The sequence below is a fragment of the Tupaia chinensis genome, unplaced genomic scaffold (assembly GCF_000334495.1).
Source record: "Tupaia chinensis unplaced genomic scaffold, TupChi_1.0 Scaffold000187_1, whole genome shotgun sequence".
Classification (NCBI taxonomy): domain Eukaryota; kingdom Metazoa; phylum Chordata; class Mammalia; order Scandentia; family Tupaiidae; genus Tupaia; species Tupaia belangeri.
The window spans coordinates 5345031-5352374 of NW_006159662.1; the positions used below are offsets into that span (position 1 = coordinate 5345031).

General features: G+C 59.1%; 1 long non-coding RNA gene across 2 annotated transcripts in view; it reads right to left on the minus strand.

Moving 5' to 3' along the window:
- The window catches only part of LOC102482340 (uncharacterized), a 19587-nt gene extending 15169 nt beyond the window's left edge, over positions 1–4418 (minus strand). The window contains exons 1-3 of one of the 2 annotated variants that reach the window (XR_001370250.2): positions 4242–4418; positions 3770–3862; positions 3492–3635 (exon numbers count right to left, since the gene is read on the minus strand). This is a non-coding gene — a long non-coding RNA (uncharacterized LOC102482340). Of the gene's footprint in view, positions 1–3491; positions 3636–3769; positions 3863–4241 lie in introns of those variants that run through there. The other variant, XR_334292.2, reaches the window with a different exon arrangement.
- Positions 4419–7344: the final 2926 nt, after the last annotated feature.

The following is a 7344-nucleotide window of genomic DNA, read 5'->3' on the forward strand; positions in this document are numbered from 1 at the left end:
GCCCCCCCGCCATTGCAGGGTGGCAGGCATGGACAGAGGCACCCCTGTGGACTTTGGGTGCCTTCACCAGTGAAGCCAGAGTGCAGGAGGCAAGTCCACCTGTGGGTCCACCTGTCAGCTTGAGATGCAGGGGGCCCTGGCAAGGTCCTCTGAGTGCCACCAGCCCCGTTACCAGCCCCAGGCAGCGTCTTGCCCCTGTCCACCTCCCCTGCCCTTCCCTGAGGGCCATGAGCAGACAAGTGTAGCACTAGACCAGAGACGGTGTCCCTGGGGACAGGTGACCTCCTGTCTGGCTCGCTTGCAGTTGCTGGCTTTACTTTCAGAAGCGCCTCTCGGGAAGGCCTTCCACGCAGGCGTCTGGCAGAGGCCGTGTGTGGAGGGCGGCATGGCACGGTCTTCTGTGATAGGCAGAGGCCATTGCATGCCAGCCCCTTGAGAGTGGGTGGGGGCTCGCCAGGTGAGCACAGGAGGACCTTCCATCTCGGCCGACCTTCCCTCATGGCCACTGGCAGGAAAGGCGCCAGGGCCTCTGAGAAACCCCCACGGAGATGTCTGGATGGGCCCGGGCTGAGGGCTGCTGGGTACTGCTGACCTGGCCATCCGGGCACCGGGAGGAGGGCGCCATGGAGGGCAGTAAGCACAGCCCAGGGCCACTGAGGAACTGGGAGCCACTGAGGAGCTGGGAGCCTTGGCTCGCTGGCACTGGCAGCTGCATGGGGACACGAAGCAGTAGGACTGAGCCCTGCGCTGAAATAAGCCCTGGGGTGCTTTGGTTTATTGGACGAAGAGGGGCTGTGGAGAGGAGAGAAAAGTCCAGTCATACTGGCTTGGACTGGTCTTTCTCCCAGCTGCACAGTGGCACTCTCATGGTGAGGCTCGGCGGTGACTCCCTAACGCCTCTGCTGGTCTCCTTGTCTTCCCGCAGCCTAAGAACCTGCCCTTGGGGAACTCTTTGGGCCCTGAAGCTCTGAGGCCAGGCCTTGAACCAAACTTCCCGGAAGACCTGGTGGGCAGTGCTGAAAGAGCAGGAGCAGGCGGTAAGGACTGGGCCAGGCCCTGGGGAGGCCTTGGCCTGACCTGGGGGCCCAGCTCCGGGGCATGGCCCCTGGGTCCTGCCCACCTTAGGGGCCCCCGCTGTCTGGGTGGGATTAGAAAGATGTGGCTTCTTGGAATCTGACCCTCTCCTGGCCAGAAGCAGCCGACCTGGTAGGAGCTCCGGGCAGAGGAGTGGAAAGGAGGGGCGGGACGCCCAGACCCCGGCCCAGGACGATCGTGCTGCTGTGCTGCTGATTCCCTGTGCCACCTGGGGACAGTCTTACATGGCCATCCCCATCTGTCTGTCAGGGAGAGGGCTGTCACAGAGCCACAGCTGGGACATGGCACCTGTGCCCTCACCCACCACCTAGGCAGGAAGTCCTCTGGGCTCTGACTGGTCACCCTGCACTCCGGCTCAGAGCAGCCACTGCATCTTCCCGTACCCCTGGGGTGAGGGCTTGGCCGAGGACCAGGGAACGTGAAGGAGCCAAGACACACAGTCAGGGCTGTCCGGGCTCTGGACAAAGTGCGGGAGTCCCAGCCCTGCCATTTATGGCTGAATGTGGTGGTGACTGATGGCTGTCATTATCCCCCTGCATGCGACTGCTGATGCCACTCAAGGTTACACTATGGCCAGTCCCCCCAGCCCAGGCCTCACCCCTGTCTCCCCTGTCTTATAGTGCTGGGTTTTCCTTGCTCTCCACAGTGTCCCTGGCACTCACATAGTGGGTCTTCAATGTTTGTTGACTGACTAACTGGCCGACTCTGGGAGCAAAGTGGGGAGGTGGGGACTGGAAACATGACTGGGACACAAACCTCTTCATGACTTCCCTCCTGGTGAGGATTGCTGGCCCAGGGGGCTGTGAGATGGGGGCTGAAGCTCACCAGGCTGGGGCCCCTGGTTACAGGGCACATCTCTGGGCTGGAGGAGGGGAACGCGGCTGTGCCACACAGACTGTGCCCAGGCCCAGACACTAGGACCGGATAACCACGGTCTGTGGGCACTCAGATGTCCCAGGAGTCACTGGCGAGGTCCCTGCTACACGCGTCTTCACCCCCCGCCCTCTCTAGTGACCTCTACATTCTGCGTTCCTGTCTCTGCACACTGGTGCCCCCTCCTCTGCCGGGGGCAGAGTGGGGTACACATTCCTGCCGCAGGCCTCTGCCCTTCCTCCTCCCGCCACTGGGATGGCCACCCCGAGATCTTCAAGGCCCTGCTTCTCCCTCCTTAGAGAGACTTCCCAGCTCCCCCCCACGACGGCTCGCCCACTCCCGTACTTTAGCCTCCCACTTTAATTCTGTCCTTAACGCTTGCTACATTGAGACAGCGCTTCGGCTTCATAACGCCTGCAGTGAGCTGTCTCGTGTGTAGACACATGCACGCATGCATACCTGTGTGTCTACGTGCATACAGACGGATGTATTTTATGTAACTTGCTAATCACTTTGCATTCGAGTCTTTGTTCCTCACTTCCTGTAAGCTCCATGAAAGCAGGGACTTTGTCTCAGCTGTCACTGTTTCTTCAGGGCCTAGAACAATGCCTGGCACATAGGAGGTGCCCAGGAAACTATTGTTGAAAGGAAGATAGGAAGGGAAGAGAGAAAGGAGGGAGGGTAAGGGGGAGGGAAAGAAACATAAGAAAAAGGGGGATGATGGAGGACGCTGTCGTTTGAATGCCTGTCCCCTGCTACACTCCCGTGCAATTTAGCCCCACTGTAAGAGTATAAGAGGGGGGCCTTTGGGAGGTAATTAGGATGAGACGAGGTCAGGAGGGTGGAATCCCCACAATGGCATTAGTGGCTTTGTAAGAAGAGGAAGAGAGACTCGAACCAGCATGATCATTGCACGGTGCTCTCTGCTGTGTTAAGAGAAGGCAGAGGGACCAGCAGTTAGCATAATGGCTATTTCGCTGGACTCCCAGGTAGTTGACCACAGTTCGTGTCCCGGACCCGGTGGCTTAAACTCATGCCGGGCGCGTGTACGTGCATGCCCAAGATCCCGAGAGGAGAATGGAGGAGAAGGAATTGCGGCGTGGCCATCCCCCTTGGGGGGTGATTTCTTGCTTTTTGTCTCTCTGTCTCTCTCTCTGTCTGGCGAGCGCACGTGCCCTATAGCAAAAACCTCTAAAAAAAAAAAAAAAGAGGCAGCAGGAAGGCCCTTACCAGACACAACCCCTCTGTCTCCATCTTCCCAGGCTTACAAACCCTGTGCTAAACAAACGAAATTTTGGTTATAAATTACCCAGTCTGTGGTATTCAGTTGCAGCGACAGAAACTGGCCTGAGATGGAGAGAAACAGGACTTCCTCCTTAGAGAGACTTCCTCAGCCTTCCCTGAGGGCTGCACGGAAGCGACCAGGAGGCTGGGGGAGCCCACTCCTTTGGCTGCCTCCCATCTGGGGTGCCCAGTGCTGTCATGCCACCTCCCGCATGAGGCAGGTCCACACAAACCTGCATCCCAGGTCCTGATCACTCAGGGCCCAGAGGGGACAGGGGCTTGTCCTGCCACGTCACTCTCTATCCACCCTGCAGCTCCTTTGGCTCTTCAGAGTCACTGTGCCACTCTTGTCTGTCTTGAGTCTTCTCTCGGACTAGACCAGCCTTGGGGGTCAACCAGGGGTGGGTGAAACCTTCAGCCTTGGACACCCCTTGGCCCAATCCCCTGGCATTCAGGAGGACCCAGTGACCCGGTGTCTCCATCGGTGGCTTTGGTAGCTGTGTGGCCAGTGCCCTACCTTGTCACCGCCTCTGCCACTTGGCTGCTGCTCTGTGGGATGCTCTGGCTGGTCCTGGTGGGGCTGCTGTTTTCCTGGTCACCTCCGCTAGCCCTGGAGCGAGAAGAGAGGTTTTTCTCTCTGAGTAATTAGTGGTTCTACTTTGGGCTCACCAATGTAGCCACGTACTTCCAAGTTCCTCAGGGAGCGGCCGGAGGGTGATGAAGCTATGTCCTCCCTCAGGGGACTGGTCAGGGAATGTGTCTCTCAGTTACTAGGCACCTCAAGGCAAGGCCTGCCTCCAAGAGCTGGCGTGGGCTTCGGGGCAGCCATGTCCCCAGTGCTGTTCCTCTGGGCTTAGGGGATCCCCTGGGTGAGCCACCCAGGGGCCCTGGGGGTGGGGTTGGGCCTCCACCCACCTCCATCATGTGGTCCTCAGTCCCTCCTGCTGGCTCCCTGTCCCTGTGCCCGTGTCAGGTTAACACCCGCTCACCTTGCAGCTCTAGAATTCTATGCCACTTGGCCCAGAAGTCTTCCCTAACCCTCACATCTGGGCCGAGGGTTCATCTACGTGTTGTGACAACATTTTCTCTTTCTAGAAGAGTCTTCTCTGTAGGGTGGTCAGAGGTGGGACCAGCAGATGGCATGATGATGGGATGCTTTAAAAAGTTCTGTCCTGGGACCAGCAGTTAGCGTAATGGCTATGTCATTGGACTCCCATGTAGTTGACCACGGTTTGAATCCCGGCCCTGATGGCTTAAACTCACACCGGGCGCGTGTGCGTGCGTGCCCAAGATCCTGAGAGGAGAATGGAGGAGAAGAGATTGCGGCATGTCCATCCCCCCTGGGGGGTGATTTCTCGCTTTCTGTCTCTCTGTCTGTCTGACGAGCACACGTGCCCTATAGCAAAAACCTCTAAAAACAAAACAAAACAAAACAAAAAAAAGCCCTGTCCTATTTGACTCCAGCTGACTCCGAAGGCCTGAGAGGAAAGGGCTGTGCCTGTCTTGCTCTTTATACTCCGACGTCTCCGCGCCTGGCACGGGGAAGGGACACGATCGCGGACATGTGTGGGGCGCGTGTTTGGATCTTACAGAGCTGTGGCACTGCGGGCTCCACCTCCACCGCCTCTGGTACCCTCTGCCCAAAGCCTGAGCTGAGTGACCACATGACTCCGAGACTCTCAGCGTGCCGGGGGTAGGGCAGGGGAGCCATTGTCGGGAGGGGCCGGAACCACCTCGAGAGCCCTCCTTTCCACGCCCTGCCGTCCTTTCCACGCAGGGGTGGAGGGTTGGGGGCTGAGTGGGGGAAGCTTACCAGAGAAAATACCCGACACCCAGGTACAGTGGAGGAATACGTTTTCGGTACATTGCATGTAACTCTGGACATACTCATGCCAGAAAAGAAGCACTTGAATTTGAGTTCAACTGGGAATCCTGGGTCTTTTCTCTTCTTCCTAAACATAGTAACCTTGGCAGGGGGAAAGGGACCAGCCAGGTGCTTGGTGGACCCAAGGCCGGGTCTCAGGACGCTTGGCCTCAGATCCATCCTACTCACTTAGATGGGGGAGGGTCCGGGGGAGCAGGCATGGCTTCTGAGAGCTTTCACAGCCCTCAAGTCCAGGAGCTCCTCTAGCTCAAACCCCAGCCCAACTACCTCTGGGTGGTAAGGGAAGGCCTTCAGGAGGTGGGGGTTGCGTTGTGTGAAGAAGGAGCTCAGGTGGTGACCCAGGAGAGAACTTTTCCAGGAGGCAGGGAGGGAGCCTGGAGCCGAGGAGCAGAGGGCGTGTGCAGCTCTGGGAGTGTGGGAAGCCAGAGGTTTCCACGGGAAACTGTTAGACGTTCCAACTCAGGAGCTCTGGACCACGACGATGTCTCAGGTCACCTACGAAGGGGCGGAGTGGGCCCTCTCCTTTCCCCACTCCCCCGGCTGTGGCTGTGCTGTGCCCAGTCAGGGGAGGCAAGGAGGCCCAGTGTCTGCCTTCCTGGGCTGGGGATGCTGGCGGCTGGAAAGGCCTCTGGCTGCTTGGTGGGAACACCTGTGTGTGACTTCTGACAGCAGGGAGTCACCTGAAGCGCACAGGGGTCTGAGTCCAGCGGGAGAGGGAGAGGCCATTCCAGGTACGCGCCTGCTAAGCCTCTCCCTCTATGCAGTAGGGCGGAGGAAGGAAAGTTAAAGAAAGTTGTTTTTTTAGAAAATTAGAAAAATAAGGGCCTTTTCTAGAATGAGTTGGTATCAGTATCCATGTCCACTAGGGGGTTATGGCTAACTGACACCAGAGGCTGGCCAAAACAGCTTGGAACTTGGAAAACACTTTGGTCAGATCGCACACCCACCTAGCGGCCTCCTGTTGGAGGGAGGGCCACACTCCCAGAGCACGGAGCCCGCATTCGCTCGTTCCCTCAGAGTCCACAGGTCCATGGCATCCTAGAAGCATGGCGTTTCTGTTGTTCTCTAACACCTGTCCTTTAAAATGGGCTGGGAGCCATGAGCCCTTGGAGCGAGGCACCCTCCTGGCTCCTGGCATCCTCAGCCCCTCCCCACTTTAAGCAGGCTCTGGCCAGGGCTCTCCCTCCTCAGGGAAAAGTGCTATCTGGTGCCGGCGGGATCTGAAGGGCCCCAGCACTCCTCAGCGGGTGTCTCTCCTGCTTTGGACGGTGCCCAAGCTCCTCAATGGAACCAGAGAGCTGAGCACCTAAGTGGAGCCATCCGGCCCAGCCTGACAGAGGGCTCCTCCAGGCCCAAAGAGACACGCTGAGGACCGCTCCACTTCCCAGCGCCTGCCCGGGGTCTGCCCCTTAGCAAGGAACCGCGTCCTACTCAGTGTCCTTTTCCTCCAGCTGGAAGGATCCCGAGCAAAATTCCTGTTCTGGAGGGTCTAAGCTTGGCCCGGAGAGGAGGTGGGTGGGTCGAGCTCTGCCTGCCCCATGGGAAGGTGTGCATGGTGCAGTCCTGTGAGTCCTGCCAGAATATTCTCTAGATAAGGGGGTCCGGAGTCCGAGGGAAGCCCACAGGGCGAGCAGATCCAGGCGAGCCAGTCTCCTCCATTCCTTGGCCTTCCAGAACCGTGGGGTCTAGAGGACATGTGGGGGAGGGGCGTCCTTGGCAGAGGCTGGTTTCTGCCTGCAGGGAGGAAACCCCATTTCTCTCCTACTGCGAGGCTCCTGGGGAGTCTGGCCAGCATCGGACATTAAAGAACCTTTTGTTCTGCGCTTGTAGGAAGTCTGCGCTGGCCCCTTATCTGCCGGCAGCATTTCCGGGACAGGGGGGCGCACCAGGCTGCTGGAGGCGCTGGCTCCCGGCCCTGGCCTGGGTACCCTCCTCTCTCAGCTCGGGGCGGCGGCTGCGGAAGGCGCGGTCTGGGCCTTGGGGAGGCTGCCGAGATCTGTCCTTAGCTGGTCTGCCCGGGGCGGGGCGGGCGGAAACGTCACGCAGGGCCCCCTCCTGGCTTGGAAAAACGGGGCGAGTGTGTGCGCAAGTGTGCGTGTGCGTGCGCGTGTGCCGGGGATAGAACGGGGAAACGCTGGTCCCAGCCTTCCCGGTAAAGTGACACTCTCCCCACCGGCGGGGGAGGGTGGCCCCGGCTGCATGGCCCA